General features: G+C 47.2%; 17 non-coding genes across 17 annotated transcripts; all 17 read left to right on the top strand.

Annotated features, from left to right (window-relative positions):
* Window positions 1-5,936: 5,936 nt before the first annotated feature.
* On the top strand, window positions 5,937-6,100 carry LOC135026265 (U1 spliceosomal RNA). The gene has a single exon (XR_010222905.1). It is a non-coding gene; the product is annotated as a U1 spliceosomal RNA (small nuclear RNA).
* Window positions 6,101-6,252: 152 nt separating this feature from the next.
* On the top strand, window positions 6,253-6,415 carry LOC135026186 (U1 spliceosomal RNA). The gene has a single exon (XR_010222836.1). It is a non-coding gene; the product is annotated as a U1 spliceosomal RNA (small nuclear RNA).
* Window positions 6,416-7,086: 671 nt separating this feature from the next.
* LOC135026287 (U1 spliceosomal RNA) lies at window positions 7,087-7,250 on the top strand. Its single transcript, XR_010222926.1, has one exon. It is a non-coding gene; the product is annotated as a U1 spliceosomal RNA (small nuclear RNA).
* A 152-nt stretch (window positions 7,251-7,402) lies between these two features.
* Window positions 7,403-7,565, top strand: LOC135026125 (U1 spliceosomal RNA). Its single transcript, XR_010222788.1, has one exon. It is a non-coding gene; the product is annotated as a U1 spliceosomal RNA (small nuclear RNA).
* Window positions 7,566-8,224: 659 nt separating this feature from the next.
* Window positions 8,225-8,388, top strand: LOC135026050 (U1 spliceosomal RNA). Its single transcript, XR_010222717.1, has one exon. It is a non-coding gene; the product is annotated as a U1 spliceosomal RNA (small nuclear RNA).
* A 152-nt stretch (window positions 8,389-8,540) lies between these two features.
* LOC135026156 (U1 spliceosomal RNA) lies at window positions 8,541-8,703 on the top strand. Its single transcript, XR_010222809.1, has one exon. It is a non-coding gene; the product is annotated as a U1 spliceosomal RNA (small nuclear RNA).
* Window positions 8,704-9,374: 671 nt separating this feature from the next.
* LOC135026286 (U1 spliceosomal RNA) lies at window positions 9,375-9,538 on the top strand. The gene has a single exon (XR_010222925.1). It is a non-coding gene; the product is annotated as a U1 spliceosomal RNA (small nuclear RNA).
* A 152-nt stretch (window positions 9,539-9,690) lies between these two features.
* LOC135026124 (U1 spliceosomal RNA) lies at window positions 9,691-9,853 on the top strand. The gene has a single exon (XR_010222787.1). It is a non-coding gene; the product is annotated as a U1 spliceosomal RNA (small nuclear RNA).
* Window positions 9,854-10,512: 659 nt separating this feature from the next.
* LOC135026049 (U1 spliceosomal RNA) lies at window positions 10,513-10,676 on the top strand. The gene has a single exon (XR_010222716.1). It is a non-coding gene; the product is annotated as a U1 spliceosomal RNA (small nuclear RNA).
* A 152-nt stretch (window positions 10,677-10,828) lies between these two features.
* LOC135026155 (U1 spliceosomal RNA) lies at window positions 10,829-10,991 on the top strand. The gene has a single exon (XR_010222808.1). It is a non-coding gene; the product is annotated as a U1 spliceosomal RNA (small nuclear RNA).
* Window positions 10,992-11,662: 671 nt separating this feature from the next.
* Window positions 11,663-11,826, top strand: LOC135026284 (U1 spliceosomal RNA). Its single transcript, XR_010222924.1, has one exon. It is a non-coding gene; the product is annotated as a U1 spliceosomal RNA (small nuclear RNA).
* A 152-nt stretch (window positions 11,827-11,978) lies between these two features.
* Window positions 11,979-12,141, top strand: LOC135026123 (U1 spliceosomal RNA). The gene has a single exon (XR_010222786.1). It is a non-coding gene; the product is annotated as a U1 spliceosomal RNA (small nuclear RNA).
* A 659-nt stretch (window positions 12,142-12,800) lies between these two features.
* Window positions 12,801-12,964, top strand: LOC135026048 (U1 spliceosomal RNA). Its single transcript, XR_010222715.1, has one exon. It is a non-coding gene; the product is annotated as a U1 spliceosomal RNA (small nuclear RNA).
* A 152-nt stretch (window positions 12,965-13,116) lies between these two features.
* LOC135026159 (U1 spliceosomal RNA) lies at window positions 13,117-13,279 on the top strand. Its single transcript, XR_010222812.1, has one exon. It is a non-coding gene; the product is annotated as a U1 spliceosomal RNA (small nuclear RNA).
* Window positions 13,280-13,953: 674 nt separating this feature from the next.
* On the top strand, window positions 13,954-14,117 carry LOC135026091 (U1 spliceosomal RNA). Its single transcript, XR_010222755.1, has one exon. It is a non-coding gene; the product is annotated as a U1 spliceosomal RNA (small nuclear RNA).
* Window positions 14,118-14,269: 152 nt separating this feature from the next.
* LOC135026150 (U1 spliceosomal RNA) lies at window positions 14,270-14,432 on the top strand. The gene has a single exon (XR_010222803.1). It is a non-coding gene; the product is annotated as a U1 spliceosomal RNA (small nuclear RNA).
* Window positions 14,433-15,087: 655 nt separating this feature from the next.
* Window positions 15,088-15,251, top strand: LOC135026273 (U1 spliceosomal RNA). Its single transcript, XR_010222913.1, has one exon. It is a non-coding gene; the product is annotated as a U1 spliceosomal RNA (small nuclear RNA).
* Window positions 15,252-23,177: the final 7,926 nt, after the last annotated feature.

Genomic DNA, 23,177 nt, shown 5'->3' with positions numbered 1-23,177 from the left:
CAGTTGTGGAAGAGCACAGAGGTCGGATTGGACTACATTCTATAGTAAAGGATATCTTTCTATTTATTGACCCTCCCCTTATATGTGTCTGTGTTACAATAAAGCTTCGGTTTTGTGAATCCCTCACCCTCTTACACTCCACACCCATAGCCTTATTAACTGTTGTATTATTGTATAGTTTAAATGTATAGTGCAGTTCATGATTTATAGTGTAGGCTGGCCTGTGCTGTAGTTCTTGAACTGTACTATACCGTCAGCATTTGTATTGTGTTTTGGCTGTGCTGCAACACTGTATTTATGTGTGTAATGTTTATGTATGTTTTTTTTTATGCCAATAAAGACTGCTTTTTCAAGCCAATATCTGAAAACAATCAATGTTTATCTTTGATGGCAATAAAAGTGGTATGATATTTGATGCTTTTGAAATCCAATATCTGATATGTCCCCTATCTGGGAACCATATATTAAATGGCTTTTCAGAAAAGGGAGATGGGAGAAGAGCTTTCAGTACTTGTAGGACCGATGCACATAAAGAAGCAAAAAAACATACATAAACATTACACACATAAGTACCCGCGTTGCGGCACAGCCAAAACACAATAGAAATGCTGACGGTATAGTACAGTTCAAGAACTACAGCACAGGCCAGCCTACACTATAAATCATGAACTGCACTATACATTTAAACTGTACAATAATACAACAGTTAATAAGGCTATGGGTGTGGAGTGTAAGAGGGTGAGGGAATCACAAGCCCGAAGCTTTATTGAAAGACTGACACATATAAGGGGAGGATTAATAAATAGAAAGACATCCTTTACTACAGAATGTAGTCCAATCCGGTCTTTCAACTCTTCCACAATTGAAAAACGGATAGTGTTCCCAAGCCTTCCATCCTGGAATATCTTTGGTCTTTCGCCAATGAAGAAAGCAATCCCTCCCTCCAGCAGACCCTTCAACCACAATACAAGATCACAGCCAAAAGGCCGAGAAGCAACTACACTTGAGCTTAACAAAAATGGCTAAAACTTAGTGGAGGAAAGTGCAGTGCACCAAAACATAAGCTGACACAATCATGGAGAATGCGCCAGCATATATGCTCTTCTATCTATATTTTGCAAACCTGCTCTTGTCCCCTCCAGCTGCTCTATGTAGATTTAACGTCTGGCAAGGTGCATAACCCACTGACAAGCAGGCACACTCCTGCATGAGTTTTCTCTCTCACTAGCTGGATGATACACAATCATTTGCATGTGCTCCACCTCCGACACACCACCCACCCAACCACCCAGTCACCAGAGCCACCCACAAACCAACTGGCTCCGTGATTTAATTTGCACAGTGTAGTCATCCAGGCAGCATGTCCTTCTCAATGGAAGGATCTCTGGTTCCATGGAATCTTCCGCATTGGAATGCTGCGGAACAAAAAGGATTTAAATATTCAGCTTGCTAGCATTCAATGTACCTGTGGCTTGGCTCTAGCACATGGGTCTTCATCCTGTGGCCCTCCAGCTGCTGTGAAACTACACATCCCAGCATGCCCAGCCACAGTTTTGCTATTAAGGTATGCTAAAACTGAGGCAGGGCATGCTGGGATGTGTAGTTCCACAGCAGCTGGAGGGTCGCAGGTTGAAGACCCATGTTTTAGCATGCCTGTTCTATGATGCATGTTCCGTGATGTCACAATCAGCTTGGAATGGGGTGTCTAGCAGGCATTTGCTGACAGCCACTTGAGGGAGACACACATCAGGAGATGCAGCATATCGGAGGTCTTCGATGCCTTTCCAGCAAATGCACACCACCTGCTGCTGGTCTGGACACAAAACAATGCCCACAATCGAAGTCCCAAAATGCCCAACTACAGGATTCATGTAAGTAGTGAATTTAGGAATGAATTTAGAAGTAGGAAATTAAGTTAGTTCACAAGTACATTCAAATTCAGATCTAAAGTCTAGGTAGGCCTCACGTCCTGGCAGCCGCCAGCATTTAAAAATGCCTTGATTAGAGGTACGGAATTAAATGTAGATAAGAAGTAGACACAAAATAAGACTCCGCAGAGCAGTTATCAGGTGTTTTTATCAATTGTTGCATTTAAAAAATCAAGCAATTAGGGAACACAATGTTGCAACAATGTAACCCTATTTGCAAAATAGTACTAAATAAGTTTGTCGATGTAAGACATTTGCAAAGGCGCATCCAAAACACGCTGGAAAATGCAACTGAATCTGTTTTTGGAGGCTTGAATAGGAAATGTGCATCGGTCCTACAAGTACTGAAAGCTCTTCTCCCATCTCCCTTTTCTGAAAAGCCATTTAATATATGGTTCCCAGATAGGGGACATATCAGATATTGCCTTTCAAAAGCAGCAAATATCATACCACTTCTATTGCCATCAAAGATAAACATTGATTGTTTTCAGATATTGGATTGAAAAAGCAGTCTTTATTGACATAAAGAAGCAAAAAAACCATACATAAACATTACACACATAAGTACTGTGTTGCAGCACAGCCAAAACACAATACAAATGCTGTCGGTATAGTACAGTTCAAGAACTACAGCACAGGCCAGCCTACACTATAAATCATGAACTGCACTATACATTTAAACAATACAATAGTTAATAAGGCTATGGGTGTGGAGTGTAAGAGGGTGACGGAATCACAAGCCCAAAGCTTTATTGAAAGACAGACACATATAAAGGGAGGATTAATAAATACAAAAATACCCTTTACTATAGAATGTAGTCCAATCCGGTCTTTCAACTCTTCCACAACTGAAAAACAGATAGTGTTCCCAAGCCTTCCATCCTGGAATATCTTCAGTCTCTCGCCAATGAAGAAAACAATCCCTCCAGCAGACTCTTCAACCACGATACAATATCACAGCCAAAAGAGCGAGAAGCAACTACACTTGCGTTTAAACAAAATGGCTAAAACTTAGTGGAGGAAAGTGCAGTGCACCAAAACATAAGCTGACACAATCATGGAGAATGCGCCAGCATATATGCTCTTCTGTCTATATTTTCCAAACCTGCTCTTGTCCCCTCCAGTTGCTCCATGTAGATTTGACGTCTGGCAAGGTGCATAACTCACTGACAAACAGGCACACTCCTGCATTAGTTTTCTCTCTCACTAGCTGGATGATACACATTCATTTGCATGTGCTCCACCTCCGACATACCGCCCACCCAACCACCCAGTCACCAGAGCCACCCACAAGCCAACTAGCTCCGTGATTTAATTTGCACAGTGCAGTCATCCAGGCAGCATGTCCTTCTCAATGGAATAATCTCTGGTTCCATGGAATCTTCCGCATTGGAATGCTGCGGAACAAAAAGGATTTAAACATTCAGCTTGCTAGCATTCAATGTACCTGCGGTTTGGTTCTAGCACATGGGTCTTCATCCTGTGGCCCTCCAGCTGCTGTGAAACTACACATCCCAGCATGCCCTGCCACAGTTTTGCTATTAAGGTATGCTAAAACTGAGGCAGGGCATGCTGGGATATGTAGTTCCACAGCAGCTGGAGGGTCGCAGGTTGAAGACCCATGTTCTAGCATGCCTGTTCTATGATGCATGTTCCGTGATGTCACAATCAGCTTGGAATGGGGTGTCTAGCATGCATTTGCTGACAGCCACTTGAGGCAGACACACATCAGGAGATGCAGCATATCGGAGGTCTTCGATGCCTTTCCAGCAAATGCACACCACCAGCTGCTGGTCTGGACACAAAACAATGCCCACAATTGAAGGCTCAAAATGCCCAACTACAGGATTAATGTAAGTAGTGAATTTAGGAATGAATTTAGAAGTAGGAAATTAAGTTAGTTCACAAGTACATTCAAATTCAGATCTAAAGACTAGGTAGGCCTCACGTCCTGGCAGCGCCCAGCATTTAAAAATGCCTTGATTAGAGGTAGGGAATTAAATGTAGATAAGAAGTAGACACAAAATAAGACTCCACAGAGCAATTATCAGGTGTCTTTATCAATTTTTGCATTTAAATATTCAAGCAATTAGGGAACACAATGTTGCGACAATGTAACCCTATTTGCAAAATAGTACTAAATAAGTTTGTCGATGTAAGACATTTGCAAAGGCGCAAACAATACACGCTGGAAAATGCAACTGAATCTGTTTTTGGAGGTTAGAATAAATGCAGGATCAAGTAGCTCAATGGGCAGGGTGTTTGATTAGAATTCAACAGGTTATAGGTTTGAATCCTGGGTATGATAGTTTGAGGTGTATGTTTGTATATATTAGTCACACATGGCTTACTTGTACAAATGGCATGTCACCAGTTAGTGCTGACTGCTGATATGCCATTTACACAAACATGCCATGTGTGACTGTATATGCATTTAAGGAGGGCACCCCGGCAATACCACAAACCATTGAGTGTCAAGTATACTAGATATATCTTCATATCTCATGTGCTTTCTCTGAGACCAATCTTGTTATGCCCCTTCCCCACAAGGCATGCACCTTTTGTCCATATTGAAAAAATGGGGAGGGAGGGAGGGAGGGAGGGGGGGGGGGGCATATAATTCTCTGTCACAGGGATCCAAAAAGTCTAGTTATGGCTCTGGTATGCATTATGTAATCTGGCAGACCATCTCTCCAACACTGGCTGGTTGGAATAGAAATCCGGTTATCTATGTGAGCAAATGACCATCAACGATTTACTCTCAAACACTAAAAAATGGACAAAAATGGTCCCCTAAACAAATTGGTTAAATTTTGGGTTTAACCAATTTGTGTAATGACCATTTTTGACCACTTTTCTAGTGTTTGGGAGCAAATGGCTAATTGACATTTGCTCCAATACATTACCAGATTTTCATTCCATCCATCCAGACTGGATAGATAGCCTGACAGATAATTGTGTAGTGTACGCCCAGGATAACTGTCAGTCATGCTTTATTTTATGACGGCACATAAATGGGTGGGCAGATCCAGGGCAAGCACTGCCCACTCATGCATAGTTGTCAACTGATGTGAAGTTCCAGGGGGCAATCTCAGTTATAAAGAGAAGTATCTGGAAATTGTCCCTAGTTAAAAAAAAAAATTTGATCACCTCCATTTATTTAGTATGATATCCCAGGTGATAGGATGCCAGCAGTCAGAACAACATACTTTATTAAATAACACATCTCAAACTACCATACCCAGGATTCAAACCTATAACCTGTTGAATTCTAATCAAACACCCTACCTATTGAGCTATTTGATCCTGCATAAAAATTGTGAACATTATATGAAGCTATTGGTACTTTGCAAAAAAAAAAGAATCAGCATTACAACGCAGCAGATCCATGCAGTTTGCAGCCACACACTACATGTATCTGCTCAGCCACAATGCTGATTATTTCTTCACAAAGTGCAAGGTGAGCTCCAAACAGAATTCTCTAGCTTAGAATTATACCTTTCTTTGCCAAACCTAGAAGTCGGGCCCCCCACCCTGGGATCCCCCAGAGGGAGGCCTGCACCGTCATGCGGCAGGCTTGTCCGTTTTGGAAGCAGGCTGATGGGCAGCCCAGGATTGCTTCAGTCTGGGCTTGGCAGGTCTGGAAACATGAGCTTGCTTTGGGTATGCCTGACCTTGGGTACGCTTTACCTGGAAGATGAAAGGGCCAAGAAAAGTACTTTTAGCCTTCTGCGTGGTAGGAGTCATACTAGGTAGGCAAGCTGTTTTAGCAGTAGCCAGATCAGCTACAATCTTATTGAGGTCTTCTCCAAAAGGAGATTCAACTGAGGCAGCACAAGGGAACTCTCATCTGGGGACAACAACTGCAGGGAGAACACATATTTTCAGATGAACATGGTAGGGCAGAAGGCTGCCTAATACTGAAGCACCCCCAAACAACAAATCAAATGCAACTTACTTGACAGAGATGTGCCTGAGCAACGGCCCTCCCCAGCCCTATCCCAAATCATACTTATTTTGCATAGGAGATACCATGGTCATGAAGATTGTTCTCCCAGGGTTAGGTTCATTCATTGCATTCTGGGTATGCTGACCCCTGTGATTTCCCCAAATGTGGGAAACTCGACTGCATTATTTGTGGTAGTGGGGGACTGTGTTTGTGCTTTCCTCTGGTCAGCTCTGGTAAAAGTCATATTTCTTTGTCTCAGATCTTCCTCTAGCCTTGTTCTTCTTTCGAGAGTTCCCTTGTGCTGCCTCAGTTGGATCTCCTTCACTTGACAGGGGGGTGCCCGAGCAGCGACCCTCCCAAGCTCTAGCCCAACTCCTACTTACCAGCCAGGTGAGATACTATGATCATGAAGTTGCTTCTCCCAGGGCAAGGCTCACCCATTGCACTCTGGGTGTGCTGCCCCTGCGATTTCCCCAAATGTGGGAAACTTGACTGCATAATTTGAGTGTTCCCTGGTCGGCTCTCATGTAATTCAGATCTCTTTGTCTCAGGTCTCTCTCCAGCCTAGTTTGCTGTCTGTTTCCACTTCTCTTTTCTTGAGCCGCTCCCTTCTATGCCCTTGCGCACTATCCTTACTTCTCCCGTCTGCTTACTTTGTGCCTTCCAATGCACAATGCAAACTACAGGTAGTGCTGCAGGGCCCACACCCTTTTACTTGCCGTACAGAGCAGCTCTGGAGCTGTTACAGAGCCCAGCTACTGCAAGAAATCAGCTTGAATGCTTCAGGGGCTGAGGCATAGCCAACATGAGCCCCACACCGAAGGAGGGTGGAGGTGTTTAATGCGAACTAGGGGTCATCCAAGCGCCGCAAAAGGCCGCCATGCCCTGCACGCCCCTTTTCTCTTTTCACATGCAGACGAGGGTTGAAGCCAACTTTGACCCACTGCTTGGATGACATCACCATATGCAAATCCATCTGCTGCAGGCCTTCCCCCAGGAATGCTTGCACTAGTTGTTGCATTTGGTTTGTTGTTTGGGGGTGCTTCAGTTTTAGGCAGCCTTCTGCCCTCCCATGTTCATCTGAAAATATGTGTTCTCCCTGCAGTTGTTGTCCCCAGATGAGAGTTCCCTTGTGCTGCCTCAGTTGAATCTCCTTTACTTGACAGAGATGTGCCTGAGCAGCGGCCCTCCCCAGCCCTATCCCAAATCATACTTATTTTGCATAGGCGATACCATGGTCATGAAGATTGTTTTCCCAGGGTGAGGTTCATTCATTGCATTCTGGGTATGCTGACCCCTGTGATTTCCCCAAATGTGGGAAACTCGACTGCATTATTTGTGGTAGTGGGGGACTGTGTTTGTGCTTTCCTCTGGTCAGCTCTGGTAAAAGTCAGATTTCTTTGTCTCAGATCTTCCTCTAGCCTTGTTCTTCTTTCGAGAGTTCCCTTGTGCTGCCTCAGTTGGATCTCCTTCACTTGACAGGGGGGTACCCGAGCAGCGACCCTCCCCAGCTCTAGCCCAAATCCTACTTACCTGCCAGGTGAGATACTATGATCATGAAGGTGCTTCTCCCAGGGCAAGGCTCACCCATTGCACTCTGGGTGTGCTGCTCCTGCGATTTCCCCAAATGTGGGAAACTTGACTGCATAATTTGTGTTTCCCCTGGTCGGCTCTCGTATAATTCAGATCTCTTTGTCTCAGGTCTCTCTCCAGCCTAGTTTGCTGTCTGTTTCCACTTCTCTTTTCTTGAGCTGCTCCCTTCTATGCCCTTGCGCACTATCCTGACTTCTCCCGTCTGCTTACTTTGTGCCTTCCAAACTACAGGTAGTGCTGCAGGGCCCACACCCTTTTACTTGCCGTACAGAGCAGCTCTGGAGCTGTTACAGTGCCCAGCTGCTGCAAGAAATCAGCTTGTATGCTTCAGGGGCTGTGGCATAGCCAACATGAGCCCCACACCGAAGGAGGGTGGAGGTGTTTAATGCGAACTAGGGGTCATCCAAGCGCCGCAAAAGGCCGCCATGCCCTGCACGCCCCTTTTCTCTTTTCATATGCAGACGAGGGTTGAAGCCAACTTTGACCCACTGCTTGGATGACATCACCATATGCAAATCCATCTGCTGCAGGCCTTCCCCCAGGAATGCTTGCACTAGTTGTTGCATTTGGTTTGTTGTTTGGGGGTGCTTCAGTATTAGGCAGCCTTCTGCCCTCCCATGTTCATCTGAAAATATGTGTTCTCCCTGCAGTTGTTGTCCCCAGATGAGAGTTCCCTTGTGCTGCCTCAGTTGAATCTCCTTTACTTGACAGAGATGTGCCTGAGCAGCGGCCCTCCCCAGCCCTATCCCAACTCATACTTATTTTGCATAGGAGATACCATGGTCATGAAGATTGTTCTCCCAGGGTGAGGTTCATTCATTGCATTCTGGGTATGCTGACCCCTGTGATTTCCCCAAATGTGGGAAACTCGACTGCATTATTTGTTGTAGTGGGGGACTGTGTTTGTGTTTTCCTCTGGTCAGCTCTGGTAAAAGTCAGATTTCTTTGTCTCAGATCTTCCTCTAGCCTTGTTCTTCTTTCGAGAGTTCCCTTGTGCTGCCTCAGTTGGATCTCCTTCACTTGACAGGGGGGTGCCCGAGCAGCGACCCTCCCCAGCTTTAGCCCAACTCCTACTTACCTGCCAGGTGAGATACTATGATCATGAAGGTGCTTCTCCCAGGGCAAGGCTCACCCATTGCACTCTGGGTGTGCTGCCCCTGCGATTTCCCCAAATGTGGGAAACTTGACTGCATAATTTGAGTGTTCCCTGGTCGGCTCTCATGTAATTCAGATCTCTTTGTCTCAGGTCTCTCTCCAGCCTAGTTTGCTGTCTGTTTCCACTTCTCTTTTCTTGAGCCGCTCCCTTCTATGCCCTTGCGCACTATCCTTACTTCTCCCGTCTGCTTACTTTGTGCCTTCCAATGCACAATGCAAACTACAGGTAGTGCTGCAGGGCCCACACCCTTTTACTTGCCGTACAGAGCAGCTCTGGAGCTGTTACAGAGCCCAGCTACTGCAAGAAATCAGCTTGAATGCTTCAGGGGCTGAGGCATAGCCAACATGAGCCCCACACCGAAGGAGGGTGGAGGTGTTTAATGCGAACTAGGGGTCATCCAAGCGCCGCAAAAGGCCGCCATGCCCTGCACGCCCCTTTTCTCTTTTCACATGCAGACGAGGGTTGAAGCCAACTTTGACCCACTGCTTGGATGACATCACCATATGCAAATCCATCTGCTGCAGGCCTTCCCCCAGGAATGCTTGCACTAGTTGTTGCATTTGGTTTGTTGTTTGGGGGTGCTTCAGTATTAGGCAGCCTTCTGCCCTCCCATGTTCATCTGAAAATATGTGTTCTCCCTGCAGTTGTTGTCCCCAGATGAGAGTTCCCTTGTGCTGCCTCAGTTGAATCTCCTTTACTTGACAGAGATGTGCCTGAGCAGCGGCCCTCCCCAGCCCTATCCCAAATCATACTTATTTTGCATAGGCGATACCATGGTCATGAAGATTGTTTTCCCAGGGTGAGGTTCATTCATTGCATTCTGGGTATGCTGACCCCTGTGATTTCCCCAAATGTGGGAAACTCGACTGCATTATTTGTGGTAGTGGGGGACTGTGTTTGTGCTTTCCTCTGGTCAGCTCTGGTAAAAGTCAGATTTCTTTGTCTCAGATCTTCCTCTAGCCTTGTTCTTCTTTCGAGAGTTCCCTTGTGCTGCCTCAGTTGGATCTCCTTCACTTGACAGGGGGGTACCCGAGCAGCGACCCTCCCCAGCTCTAGCCCAAATCCTACTTACCTGCCAGGTGAGATACTATGATCATGAAGGTGCTTCTCCCAGGGCAAGGCTCACCCATTGCACTCTGGGTGTGCTGCTCCTGCGATTTCCCCAAATGTGGGAAACTTGACTGCATAATTTGTGTTTCCCCTGGTCGGCTCTCGTATAATTCAGATCTCTTTGTCTCAGGTCTCTCTCCAGCCTAGTTTGCTGTCTGTTTCCACTTCTCTTTTCTTGAGCAGCTCCCTTCTATGCCCTTGCGCACTATCCTGACTTCTCCCGTCTGCTTACTTTGTGCCTTCCAAACTACAGGTAGTGCTGCAGGGCCCACACCCTTTTACTTGCCGTACAGAGCAGCTCTGGAGCTGTTACAGTGCCCAGCTGCTGCAAGAAATCAGCTTGTATGCTTCAGGGGCTGTGGCATAGCCAACATGAGCCCCACACCGAAGGAGGGTGGAGGTGTTTAATGCGAACTAGGGGTCATCCAAGCGCCGCAAAAGGCCGCCATGCCCTGCACGCCCCTTTTCTCTTTTCATATGCAGACGAGGGTTGAAGCCAACTTTGACCCACTGCTTGGATGACATCACCATATGCAAATCCATCTGCTGCAGGCCTTCCCCCAGGAATGCTTGCACTAGTTGTTGCATTTGGTTTGTTGTTTGGGGGTGCTTCAGTATTAGGCAGCCTTCTGCCCTCCCATGTTCATCTGAAAATATGTGTTCTCCCTGCAGTTGTTGTCCCCAGATGAGAGTTCCCTTGTGTTGCCTCAGTTGAATCTCCTTTACTTGACAGAGATGTGCCTGAGCAGCGGCCCTCCCCAGCCCTATCCCAAATCATACTTATTTTGCATAGGAGATACCATGGTCATGAAGATTGTTCTCCCAGGGTGAGGTTCATTCATTGCATTCTGGGTATGCTGACCCCTGTGATTTCCCCAAATGTGGGAAACTCGACTGCATTATTTGTTGTAGTGGGGGACTGTGTTTGTGTTTTCCTCTGGTCAGCTCTGGTAAAAGTCAGATTTCTTTGTCTCAGATCTTCCTCTAGCCTTGTTCTTCTTTCGAGAGTTCCCTTGTGCTGCCTCAGTTGGATCTCCTTCACTTGACAGGGGGGTGCCCGAGCAGCGACCCTCCCCAGCTCTAGCCCAACTCCTACTTACCTGCCAGGTGAGATACTATGATCATGAAGGTGCTTCTCCCAGGGCAAGGCTCACCCATTGCACTCTGGGTGTGCTGCCCCTGCGATTTCCCCAAATGTGGGAAACTTGACTGCATAATTTGAGTGTTCCCTGGTCGGCTCTCATGTAATTCAGATCTCTTTGTCTCAGGTCTCTCTCCAGCCTAGTTTGCTGTCTGTTTCCACTTCTCTTTTCTTGAGCCGCTCCCTTCTATGCCCTTGCGCACTATCCTTACTTCTCCCGTCTGCTTACTTTGTGCCTTCCAATGCACAATGCAAACTACAGGTAGTGCTGCAGGGCCCACACCCTTTTACTTGCCGTACAGAGCAGCTCTGGAGCTGTTACAGAGCCCAGCTACTGCAAGAAATCAGCTTGAATGCTTCAGGGGCTGAGGCATAGCCAACATGAGCCCCACACCGAAGGAGGGTGGAGGTGTTTAATGCGAACTAGGGGTCATCCAAGCGCCGCAAAAGGCCGCCATGCCCTGCACGCCCCTTTTCTCTTTTCACATGCAGACGAGGGTTGAAGCCAACTTTGACCCACTGCTTGGATGACATCACCATATGCAAATCCATCTGCTGCAGGCCTTCCCCCAGGAATGCTTGCACTAGTTGTTGCATTTGGTTTGTTGTTTGGGGGTGCTTCAGTATTAGGCAGCCTTCTGCCCTCCCATGTTCATCTGAAAATATGTGTTCTCCCTGCAGTTGTTGTCCCCAGATGAGAGTTCCCTTGTGCTGCCTCAGTTGAATCTCCTTTACTTGACAGAGATGTGCCTGAGCAGCGGCCCTCCCCAGCCCTATCCCAAATCATACTTATTTTGCATAGGCGATACCATGGTCATGAAGATTGTTTTCCCAGGGTGAGGTTCATTCATTGCATTCTGGGTATGCTGACCCCTGTGATTTCCCCAAATGTGGGAAACTCGACTGCATTATTTGTGGTAGTGGGGGACTGTGTTTGTGCTTTCCTCTGGTCAGCTCTGGTAAAAGTCAGATTTCTTTGTCTCAGATCTTCCTCTAGCCTTGTTCTTCTTTCGAGAGTTCCCTTGTGCTGCCTCAGTTGGATCTCCTTCACTTGACAGGGGGGTACCCGAGCAGCGACCCTCCCCAGCTCTAGCCCAAATCCTACTTACCTGCCAGGTGAGATACTATGATCATGAAGGTGCTTCTCCCAGGGCAAGGCTCACCCATTGCACTCTGGGTGTGCTGCTCCTGCGATTTCCCCAAATGTGGGAAACTTGACTGCATAATTTGTGTTTCCCCTGGTCGGCTCTCGTATAATTCAGATCTCTTTGTCTCAGGTCTCTCTCCAGCCTAGTTTGCTGTCTGTTTCCACTTCTCTTTTCTTGAGCTGCTCCCTTCTATGCCCTTGCGCACTATCCTGACTTCTCCCGTCTGCTTACTTTGTGCCTTCCAAACTACAGGTAGTGCTGCAGGGCCCACACCCTTTTACTTGCCGTACAGAGCAGCTCTGGAGCTGTTACAGTGCCCAGCTGCTGCAAGAAATCAGCTTGTATGCTTCAGGGGCTGTGGCATAGCCAACATGAGCCCCACACCGAAGGAGGGTGGAGGTGTTTAATGCGAACTAGGGGTCATCCAAGCGCCGCAAAAGGCCGCCATGCCCTGCACGCCCCTTTTCTCTTTTCATATGCAGACGAGGGTTGAAGCCAACTTTGACCCACTGCTTGGATGACATCACCATATGCAAATCCATCTGCTGCAGGCCTTCCCCCAGGAATGCTTGCACTAGTTGTTGCATTTGGTTTGTTGTTTGGGGGTGCTTCAGTATTAGGCAGCCTTCTGCCCTCCCATGTTCATCTGAAAATATGTGTTCTCCCTGCAGTTGTTGTCCCCAGATGAGAGTTCCCTTGTGCTGCCTCAGTTGAATCTCCTTTACTTGACAGAGATGTGCCTGAGCAGCGGCCCTCCCCAGCCCTATCCCAAATCATACTTATTTTGCATAGGAGATACCATGGTCATGAAGATTGTTCTCCCAGGGTGAGGTTCATTCATTGCATTCTGGGTATGCTGACCCCTGTGATTTCCCCAAATGTGGGAAACTCGACTGCATTATTTGTTGTAGTGGGGGACTGTGTTTGTGTTTTCCTCTGGTCAGCTCTGGTAAAAGTCAGATTTCTTTGTCTCAGATCTTCCTCTAGCCTTGTTCTTCTTTCGAGAGTTCCCTTGTGCTGCCTCAGTTGGATCTCCTTCACTTGACAGGGGGGTGCCCGAGCAGCGACCCTCCCCAGCTCTAGCCCAACTCCTACTTACCTGCCAGGTGAGATACTATGATCATGAAGGTGCTTCTCCCAGGGCAAGGCTCACCCATTGCACTCTGGGTGTGCTGCCCCTGCGATTTCCCCAAATGTGGGAAACTTGACTGCAGAATTTGTGTTTCCCCTGGTCGGCTCTCGTATAATTCAGATCTCTTTGTCTCAGGTCTCTCTACAGCCTAGTTTGCTGTCTGTTTCCACTTCTTTTTTCTTGAGCCCCTCCCTTTTATACCCTTGTGCACTATCCTGACTTCTCCTCCTGTCTGCTTACTTTGTGCCTTCCAATGCACAATGCAAACTACAGGTAGTGCTGCAGGGCCCACACCCTTTTACTTGCCTTACAGAGCAGCTCTGGAGCTGTTACAGTGCCAAGCTGCTGCAAGAAATCAGCTTGAATGCTTCAGGGGCTGGGGCATGGCCAACATGAGACCCACACCGAAGGAGGGTGGGGGTGTTTCATGCAAACTAAGTGTCATCCAAGCACCGCAAAAGGCCGCCATGCCCTGCACGCCCCTTTTCTCTTTTCATATGCAGACGAGGGTTGAAGCCAACTTTGACCCACTGCTTGGATGACATGACCATATGCAAATCCATCTGCGGCAGGCCTTCCCCCAGGAATGCTTGCACTAGTTGTTGCATTTGGTTTGTTGTTTGGGGGTGCTTCAGTATTAGGCAGCCTTCTGCCCTCCCATGTTCATCTGAAAATATGTGTTCTCCCTGCAGTTGTTGTCCCCAGATGAGAGTTCCCTTGTGCTGCCTCAGTTGAATCTCCTTTACTTGACAGAGATGTGCCTGAGCAGCGGCCCTCCCCAGCCCTATCCCAAATCATACTTATTTTGCATATGAGATACCATGGTCATGAAGATTATTCTCCCAGGGTGAGGTTCATTCATTGCATTCTGGGTATGCTGACCCCTGTGATTTCCCCAAATGTGGGTAACTCGACTGCATTATTTGTGGTAGTGGGGGACTGTGTTTGTGTTTTCCTCTGGTCAGCTCTGGTAAAAGTCAGATTTCTTTGTTTCAGATCTTCCTCTAGCCTTGTTCTTCTTTCGAGAGTTCCCTTGTGCTGCCTCAGTTGGATCTCCTTCACTTGACAGGGGGGTGCCCGAGCAGCGACCCTCCCCAGCTCAAGCCCAACTCCTACTTACCTGCCAGGTGAGATACTATGATCATGAAGGTGCTTCTTCCAGGGCAAGGCTCACCCATTGCACTCTGGGTGTGCTGCCCCTGCGATTTCCCCAAATGTGGGAAACTTGACTGCATAATTTGTGTTTCCCCTGGTCGGCTCTCGTATAATTCAGATCTCTTTGTCTCAGGTCTCTCTCCAGCCTAGTTTGCTGTCTGTTTCCACTTCTTTTTTCTTGAGCCCCTCCCTTTTATACCCTTGTGCACTATCCTGACTTCTCCTCCTGTCTGCTTACTTTGTGCCTTCCAATGCACAATGCAAACTACACACCCTTTTACTTGCCTTACAGAGCAGCTCTGGAGCTGTTACAGTGCCAAGCTGCTGTAAGAAATCAGCTTGAATGCTTCAGGGGCTGGGGCATTGTCAACATGAGCCCCACACCGAAGGAGGGTGGGGGTGTTTAATGCGAACTAAGGGTCATCCAAGCGCCGCAAAAGGCCGCCATGCCCTGCATACCCCTTTTCTCTTTTCATATGCAGATGAGGGATCCAGCCAACTTTGGCCCACTGCTTGGATGACATCACCGTATGCAAATCCGTCTTCTGCAGAACTTCCCCCAGGAATGCTTGTACTAGTTGTTGCATTTGGTTTGTTGTTTGGGGGTGCTTCAGTATTAGGCAGCCTTCTGCCCTCCCATGTTCATCTGAAAATATGTGTTCTCCCTGCAGTTGTTGTCCCCAGATGAGAGTTCCCTTGTGCTGCCTCAGTTGAATCTCCTTTACTTGACAGAGATGTGCCTGAGCAGCGGCCCTCCCCAGCCCTATCCCAAATCATACTTATTTTGCATAGGCGATACCATGGTCATGAAGATTGTTCTCCCAGGGTGAGGTTCATTCATTGCATTCTGGGTATGCTGACCCCTGTGATTTCCCCAAATGTGGGAAACTCGACTGCATTATTTGTGGTAGTGGGGGACTGTGTTTGTGCTTTCCTCTGGTCAGCTCTGGTAAAAGTCAGATTTCTTTGTCTCAGATCTTCCTCTAGCCGTGTTCTTCTTTCGAGAGTTCCCTTGTGCTGCCTCAGTTGGATCTCCTTCATTTGACAGGGGGTGCCCGAGCAGCAATCCTCCACAGCTCTGGCCCAACTCCTACTTACCTGCCAGGTGAGATACTATGATCTTCACTGTTAGGGCAATCAGGATGTGGAATTCCCTGCCAGGGAAGGTGGTAATGGCGGACTCTGTAATTGGATTTAAAAAAGGAATGGATACATTTCTGAATGAAAAAGCTATCCAAGGTTATAATACTTAAAATATCAACATGGTTAATCCGGGGGTAACATGAGTTGTAGTAGCTAACTAGTCATAAAACATTATTCAGCAAGTATGTAGAATCATCACAACTTAAAACAGGTTGAACACGATGGGCAATTTGCCTCTATTCAACCTCAAAAACTATGTTACTATATGTTACTATATTACTATGTTACTGTAGTATACAGAACACCACAATGCAATGAGCAGTGATAGTGAGCACTGATGAGGATACTAGAACTGACACTGAGCAGCAAGATGCAGCACTGGACTATTAGTAATGTACTGTAGTATGCTGAGCACAACAATGCAGCACAAGACAATGAGCAGTGATACTGAGCACTGATGAGGATACTACTGAGAACTGACACTGAGCAGGAGAGACACACTACTAGTATTACTGAGCAGCAATAAGTATCCACTGATACTGAGCACTGATATTGAGATTTCCACTGAGAGAATATAGCCACGTCCTCTCCGCTCTCTCTTCAATGCACGAGTAAAAATGGCGGCAACGCGCAGCTCTTTATATGGAATCCGAATCTCGCGAGAATCCGACAGCGGGATGATGACATTTTCCCTTGTTCAGGTTTTCCGAGTCAGGCGGGAACAACCGAGCCTGCCTCGGAGGAGGAGTTCGTGGGGTTCGTGGGGAATTCGGTTCTCGGAGAACCGAACCCGCTCCTCTCTACCTTATACCCATCAATTTTTTTTATTTTCAATCTAAGCCCCTGCAGTTTTCTGTAAGCATCTGCTTTGCTATGATGATCAACAAGTCACAAGGGCAAACACTCAGGGCTTGAGGCGTAGATCTTAGGACCAGCTGCTACAAGCATGGCAGAGGTGTCACTATCACTGGTGACACCCAGAGAGGTGGCGAGGGAGATTGTAATGCAGTGCGCGCAGATAAGCAGCGCAATGGTAAAAAGGAGGCATGGTTTCATAGGTAGGGGCGTGGCCTGGTGGCCTGAATCTACATTTTGTTGCTCCGGGTGTCCCGGGGGTTGGGGGCTGCACCGGGGACTAGTGTGTGAGCGGTGCTGGCTCCTGCACAGTGACATGGCATGGCCACTAGAGATGTGCACCGGAAATTTTTCGGGTTTTGTGTTTTGGTTTTGGGTTCGGTTCCGCGGCCGTGTTTTGGGTTTGAACGCGTTTTGGCTAAACCTCACCGAATTTTTTTTGTCGGATTCGGGTGTGTTTTGGATTCGGGTGTTTTTTTCAAAAAACCCTAAAAAACAGCTTAAATCATAGAATTTGGGAGTCATTTTGATCCCAAAGTATTATTAACCTCAATAACCATAATTTCCACTAATTTTCAGTCTATTCTTAACACCTCACACCTCACAATATTATTTTTAGTCCTAAAATTTGCACCGAGGTCGCTGGATGACTAAGCTCAGTGACCCAAGTGGCCGACACAAACACCTGGCCCATCTAGGAGTGGCACTGCAGTGTCACGCATGATGGCCCTTCCAAAAAACACTCCCCAAACAGCACATGACGCAAAAAAAAAAAGAGGCGCAATGAGGTAGCTGTGTGACTAAGCTCAGCGACCCAAGTGGCCGACACAAACACCTGGCCCATCTAGGAGTGGCACTGCAGTGTCACGCAGGATGGCCCTTCCAAAAAACACTCCCCAAACAGCACATGACGCAAAGAAAAAAAGAGGCGCAATGAGGTAGCTGTGTGACTAAGCTCAGCGACCCAAGTGGCCGACACAAACACCTGGCCCATCTAGGAGTGGCACTGCAGTGTCACGCAGGATGGCCCTTCCAAAAACACTCCCCAAACAGCACATGACGCAAAGAAAAAAAGAGGCGCAATGAGGTAGCTGTGTGACTAAGCTCAGCGACCCAAGTGGCCGACACAAACACCTGGCCCATCTAGGAGTGGCACTGCAGTGTCACGCAGGATGGCCCTTCCAAAAAACACTCCCCAAACAGCACATGACGCAAAGAAAAAAAGTGGCGCAATGAGGTAGCTGTGTGACTAAGCTCAGCGACCCAAGTGGACGACACAAACACCTGGCCCATCTAGGAGTGTCACTGCAGTGTCACGCAGGATGGCCCTTCCAAAAAACACTCCCCAAACAGCACATGACGCAAAGAAAAAAAGAGGCGCAATGAGGTAGCTGTGTGACTAAGCTCAGCGACCCAAGTGGCCGACACAAACACCTGGCCCATCTAGGAGTGGCACTGCAGTGTCACGCAGGATGGCCCTTCCAAAAAACACTCCCCAAACAGCACATGACGCAAAGAAAAATAAAAGAAAAAAGAGGTGCAAGGTGGAATTGCCTTGGGCCCTCCCACCCACCCTTATGTTGTATAAACAGGACATGCACACTTTAACCAACCCATCATTTCAGTGACAGGGTCTGCCACACGACTGTGACTGAAATGACGGGTTGGTTTGGACCCCCACCAAAAAAGAAGCAATAAATCTCTCCTTGCACAAACTGGCTCTATAGAGGCAAGATGTCCACCTCATCACCATCCTCCGATTCATCACCGTGTACATCCCCCTCCTCACAGATTATCAATTCGTCCCCACTGGAATCCACCATCTCAGCTCCCTGTATACTTTGTGGAGGCAATTGCTGCTGGTCAATGTCTCCACGGAGCAATTGATTATAATTCATTTTAATGAACATCATCTTCTCCACATTTTCTGGAAGTAACCTCGTACGCCGATTGCTGACAAGGTGAGCGGCGGCACTAAACACTCTTTCGGAGTACACACTTGTGGGAGGGCAACTTAGGTAGAATAAAGCCAGTTTGTGCAAGGGCCTCCAAATTGCCTCTTTTTCCTGCCAGTATACGTACGGACTGTCTGACGTGCCTACTTGGATGCGGTCACTCATATAATCCTCCACCATTCTTTCAATGGTGAGAGAATCATATGCAGTGACAGTAGACGACATGTCCGTAATCGTTGGCAGGTCCTTCAGTCCGGACCAGATGTCAGCATCAGCAGTCGCTCCAGACTGCCCTGCATCACCGCCAGCGGGTGGGCTCGGAATTCTGAGCCTTTTCCTCGCACCCCCAATTGCGGGAGAATGTGAAGGAGGAGCTGTTGACCGATCAAGTTCCGCTTGACTTGATAATTTTCTCACCAGCAGGTCTTTGAACCCCTGCAGACTTGTGTCTGCCGGAAAGAGAGATACAACGTAGGTTTTAAATCTAGGATCGAGCACGGTGGCCAAAATGTAGTGCTCTGATTTCAACAGATTGACCACCCGTGAATCCTGGTTAAGCGAATGAAGGGCTCCATCCACAAGTCCCACATGCCTAGCGGAATCGCTCTGTCTTAGCTCCTCCTTCAATGTCTCCAGCTTCTTCTGCAAAAGCCTGATGACGGGAATGACCTGACTCAGGCTGGCAGTGTCTGAACTGACTTCACGTGTGGCAAGTTCAAAAGGTTGCAGAACCTTGCACAACGTTGAAATCATTCTCCACTGCGCTTGAGACAGGTGCATTCCACCTCCTATATCGTGGTCAGATGTATAGGCTTGAATGGCCTTTTGCTGCTCCTCCATCCTCTGAAGCATATAGAGGGTTGAATTCCACCTCGTTTCCACTTCTTGCTTCAGATGATGGCAGGGCAGGTTCAGGCGTTTTTGGTGTTGCTCCAGTCTTCTGTACGTGGTGCCTGTACGCCGAAAGTGTCCCGCAATTCTTGTGGCCACCGACAGCATCTCTTGCACGCCCCTGTCGTTTTTTAAATAATTCTGCACCACCAAATTCAAGGTATGTGCAAAACATGGGACGTGCTGGAATTTGCCCAGATATAATGCACGCACAATATTGCTGGCGTTGTCCGATGCCACAAATCCACAGGAGAGTCCAATTGGGGTAAGCCATTCTGTGATGATCTTCCTCAGTTGCCGTAAGAGGTTTTCATCTGTGTGCGTATTCTGGAAAGCGGTGATACAAAGCGTAGCCTGCCTAGGAAAGAGTTGGCGTTTGCGAGATGCTGCTACTGGTGCCGCCGCTGCTGTTCTTGCGGCGGGAGTCAATACATCTACCCAGTGGGCTGTCACAGTCATATAGTCCTGAGTCTGCCCTGCTCCACTTGTCCACATGTCCGTGGTTAAGTGGACATTGGGTACAACTGCATTTTTTAGGACACTGGTGAGTCTTTTTCTGAGGTCTGTGTACATTTTCGGTATCGCCTGCCTAGAGAAATGGAACCTAGATAGTATTTGGTACCGGGGACACAGTACCTCAATCAAGTCTATAGTTGGCTCTGAAGTAATGATGGATACCGGAACCACGTTTCTCACTGCCCAGGATGCCAAGGCCTCAGTTATCCGCTTTGCAGCAGGATGACTGCTGTGATATTTCATCTTCCTCGCAAAGGACTGTTGGACAGTCAATTGCTTGGTGGAAGTAGTAAAAGTGGTCTTACGACTTCCCCTCTGGGATGACCATCGACTCCCAGCAGCAACAACAGCAGCGCCAGCAGCAGTAGGCGTTACACTCAAGGATGCATCGGAGGAATCCCAGGCAGGAGAGAACTCGTCAGAATTGCCAGTGACATGGCCTGCAGGACTATTGGCATTCCTGGGGAAGGAGGAAATTGACACTGAGGGAGTTGGTGGGGTGGTTTGCGTGAGCTTGGTTACAAGAGGAAGGGATTTACTGGTCAGTGGACTGCTTCCGCTGTCGCCCAAAGTTTTTGAACTTGTCACTGACTTATGATGAATGCGCTGCAGGTGACGTATAAGGGAGGATGTTCCGAGGTGGTTAACGTCCTTACCCCTACTTATTACAGCTTGACAAAGGCAACACACGGCTTGACACCTGTTGTCCGCATTTCTGTTGAAATACTTCCACACCGAAGAGCTGATTTTTTTGGTATTTTCACCAGGCATGTCAATGGCCATATTCCTCCCACGGACAACAGGTGTCTCGCCGGGTGCCTGACTTAAACAAACCACCTCACCATCAGAATCCTCCTTGTCAATTTCCTCCCCAGCGCCAGCAACACCCATATTCTCCTCATCCTGGTGTACTTCAACACTGACATCTTCAATCTGACTATCAGGAACTGGACTGCGGGTGCTCCTTCCAGCACTTGCAGGGGGCGTGCAAATGGTGGAAGGTGCATGCTCTTCACGTCCAGTGTTGGGAAGGTCAGGCATCGCAACCGACACAATTGGACTCTCCTTGTGGATTTGTGATTTTGAAGAACGCACAGTTCTTTGCTGTGCTTTTGCCAGCTTAAGTCTTTACATTTTTCTAGCGAGAGACTGAGTGCTTCCATCCTCATGTGAAGCTGAACCACTAGCCATGAACATAGGCCAGGGCCTCAGCCGTTCCTTGCCACTCCGTGTGGTAAATGGCATATTGGCAAGTTTACGCTTCTCCTCCGACGATTTTTATTTAGATTTTTGAGTCATTTTTTTACTGATCTTTTGTGTTTTGGATTTTACATGCTCTGTACTATGACATTGGGCATCGGCCTTGGCAGACGACGTTGATGGAATTTCATCGTCTCGGCCATGACTAGTGGCAGCAGCTTCAGCACGAGGTGGAAGTGGATCTTGATCTTTCCCTATTTTTGGAACCTCAACATTTTTGTTCTCCATATTTTAATAGGCACAACTAAAAGGCACCTCAGGTAAACAATGGAGATGGATGGATACTAGTATACTTATGGATGACGAGTGACTGACGACACAGAGGTAGCTACAGCCGTGGACTACCGTACTGCGTCTGCTAGTATAGAGATGATAATTAATGATATAAAAAAAAATATATATATAACTACTGTAGGTATATATAATATAATGACGGACCTGGTGGACACTGTCAGCAGACTGCTAAACTACTAGTATGAAGAAGATAGAAAAAAACTTCCACCACAGGTAGGTAGGTATACAATTATGGACGAGCACTGACGACACAGAGATAGCCACAGCCGTGGCCTACCGTACTGCGTCTGCTAGTATAGAGATGATAATTAATGATATAAAAAAAAATATATATAACTACTGTAGGTATATATAATATAATGACGGACCTGGTGGACACTGTCAGCAGACTGCTAAACTACTAGTATGAAGAAGATAGAAAAAAAAAACCACCACAGTTAGGTATACAATTATGGACGAGTGACGACACAGAGGTAGGTACAGCCGTGGACTACCGTACTGCGTCTGCTAGTATAGATAATATACTAAATATATTACTACTGTAGGTATATAATATAATGACGGACCTGGTGGACACTGTCAGCAGACTCCTAAACTACTAGTATGAAGAAGATAGAAAAAAAAACCCCACCACAGGTAGGTATACAATTATGGACGAGCACTGACGACACAGAGGTAGGTACAGCCGTGGACTACCGTACTGCATCTGCTAGTATAGATAATATAATAAATATATTACTACTGTAGGTATATAATATAATGACGGACCTGGTGGACACTGTCAGCAGACTGCTAAACTACTAGTATGAAGAAGATAAAAAAAAACCCCCACCACAGGTAGTTAGGTATACAATTATGGATGAGCACTGACGACACAGAGATAGCCACAGCCGTGGACTACCGTACTGCGTCTGCTAGTATAGATAATATAATAAATATATTACTACTGTAGGTATATAATATAATGATGGACCTGGTGGACACTGTCAGTAGACTCCTAAACTACTAGTATGAAGAAGATAGAAAAAAAAAAACCACCACAGGTAGGTAGGTATACAATTATGGACGAGCACTGACGACACAGAGATAGCCACAGCCGTGGACTACCGTACTGCGTCTGCTAATATAGAGATGATAAAGATGAAAAAAAAAATATAACACTACTGCAGGTAAATATTTATATAATATATGTATGACGGACCTGCTGGACACTGTCAGCAGAATGCATTTATAGAATAAAAAAAAAACACCACAGGAGTGTTTAACTTTTTCAGGCAGACAATATACTGGTGGTCACACTGGCAGCAAAAGTGTGCACTGTACTCCCGCTATAACTGCTCCCCAGTCTCCCCCACAATTAAGCTGTGTGAGCAGTGAGCACTCAGCACAGTCAGATATACATAGATGATATATCATGCAGCACACTGAGGCTGAGCACAGATATGGTATGTGTATCGTTTTTTTTCAGGCAGAGAACGGATTATAAATAATAAAACTGGTGGTCACTATCAGCAAAACTCTGCACTACTGAGTACTCCTGACAAGTTCAACTGCTCCCCAAATTAGTAGTAAATCAAATGTCACTCGTCTCTATCTTCTAATCTAAACGGAGAGGACGCCAGCCACGTCCTCTCCCTATCAATCTCAATGCACGTGTGAAAATGGCGGCGACGCGCGGCTCCTTATATAGAATCCAAGTCTCGTGAGAATCCGACAGCGGGATGATGACGTTCGGGCGCGCTCGGGTTAACCGAGCAAGGCGAGAGGATCCGAGTCTGCTCGGACCCGAGCAAAAAAGGGTGAAGTTCGGGCGGGTTCGGATTCCGAGGAACCGAACCCGCTCATCTCTTATGGCCACCCAGCATGACGCCTCCCTTCTTGACCATGCTGTAATTGCAGTCGCACTGCAGTTCAGCGTGATCATAAAAAATGGTGTAGCCTCCTGCTGGTG

Source organism: Pseudophryne corroboree, unplaced genomic scaffold (genome assembly GCF_028390025.1).
Source record: "Pseudophryne corroboree isolate aPseCor3 unplaced genomic scaffold, aPseCor3.hap2 scaffold_430, whole genome shotgun sequence".
Classification (NCBI taxonomy): Eukaryota; Metazoa; Chordata; class Amphibia; order Anura; family Myobatrachidae; genus Pseudophryne; species Pseudophryne corroboree.
Note: the sequence above shows the minus strand (reverse complement) of the source record. Positions and strands in the feature narration are given on the sequence as shown.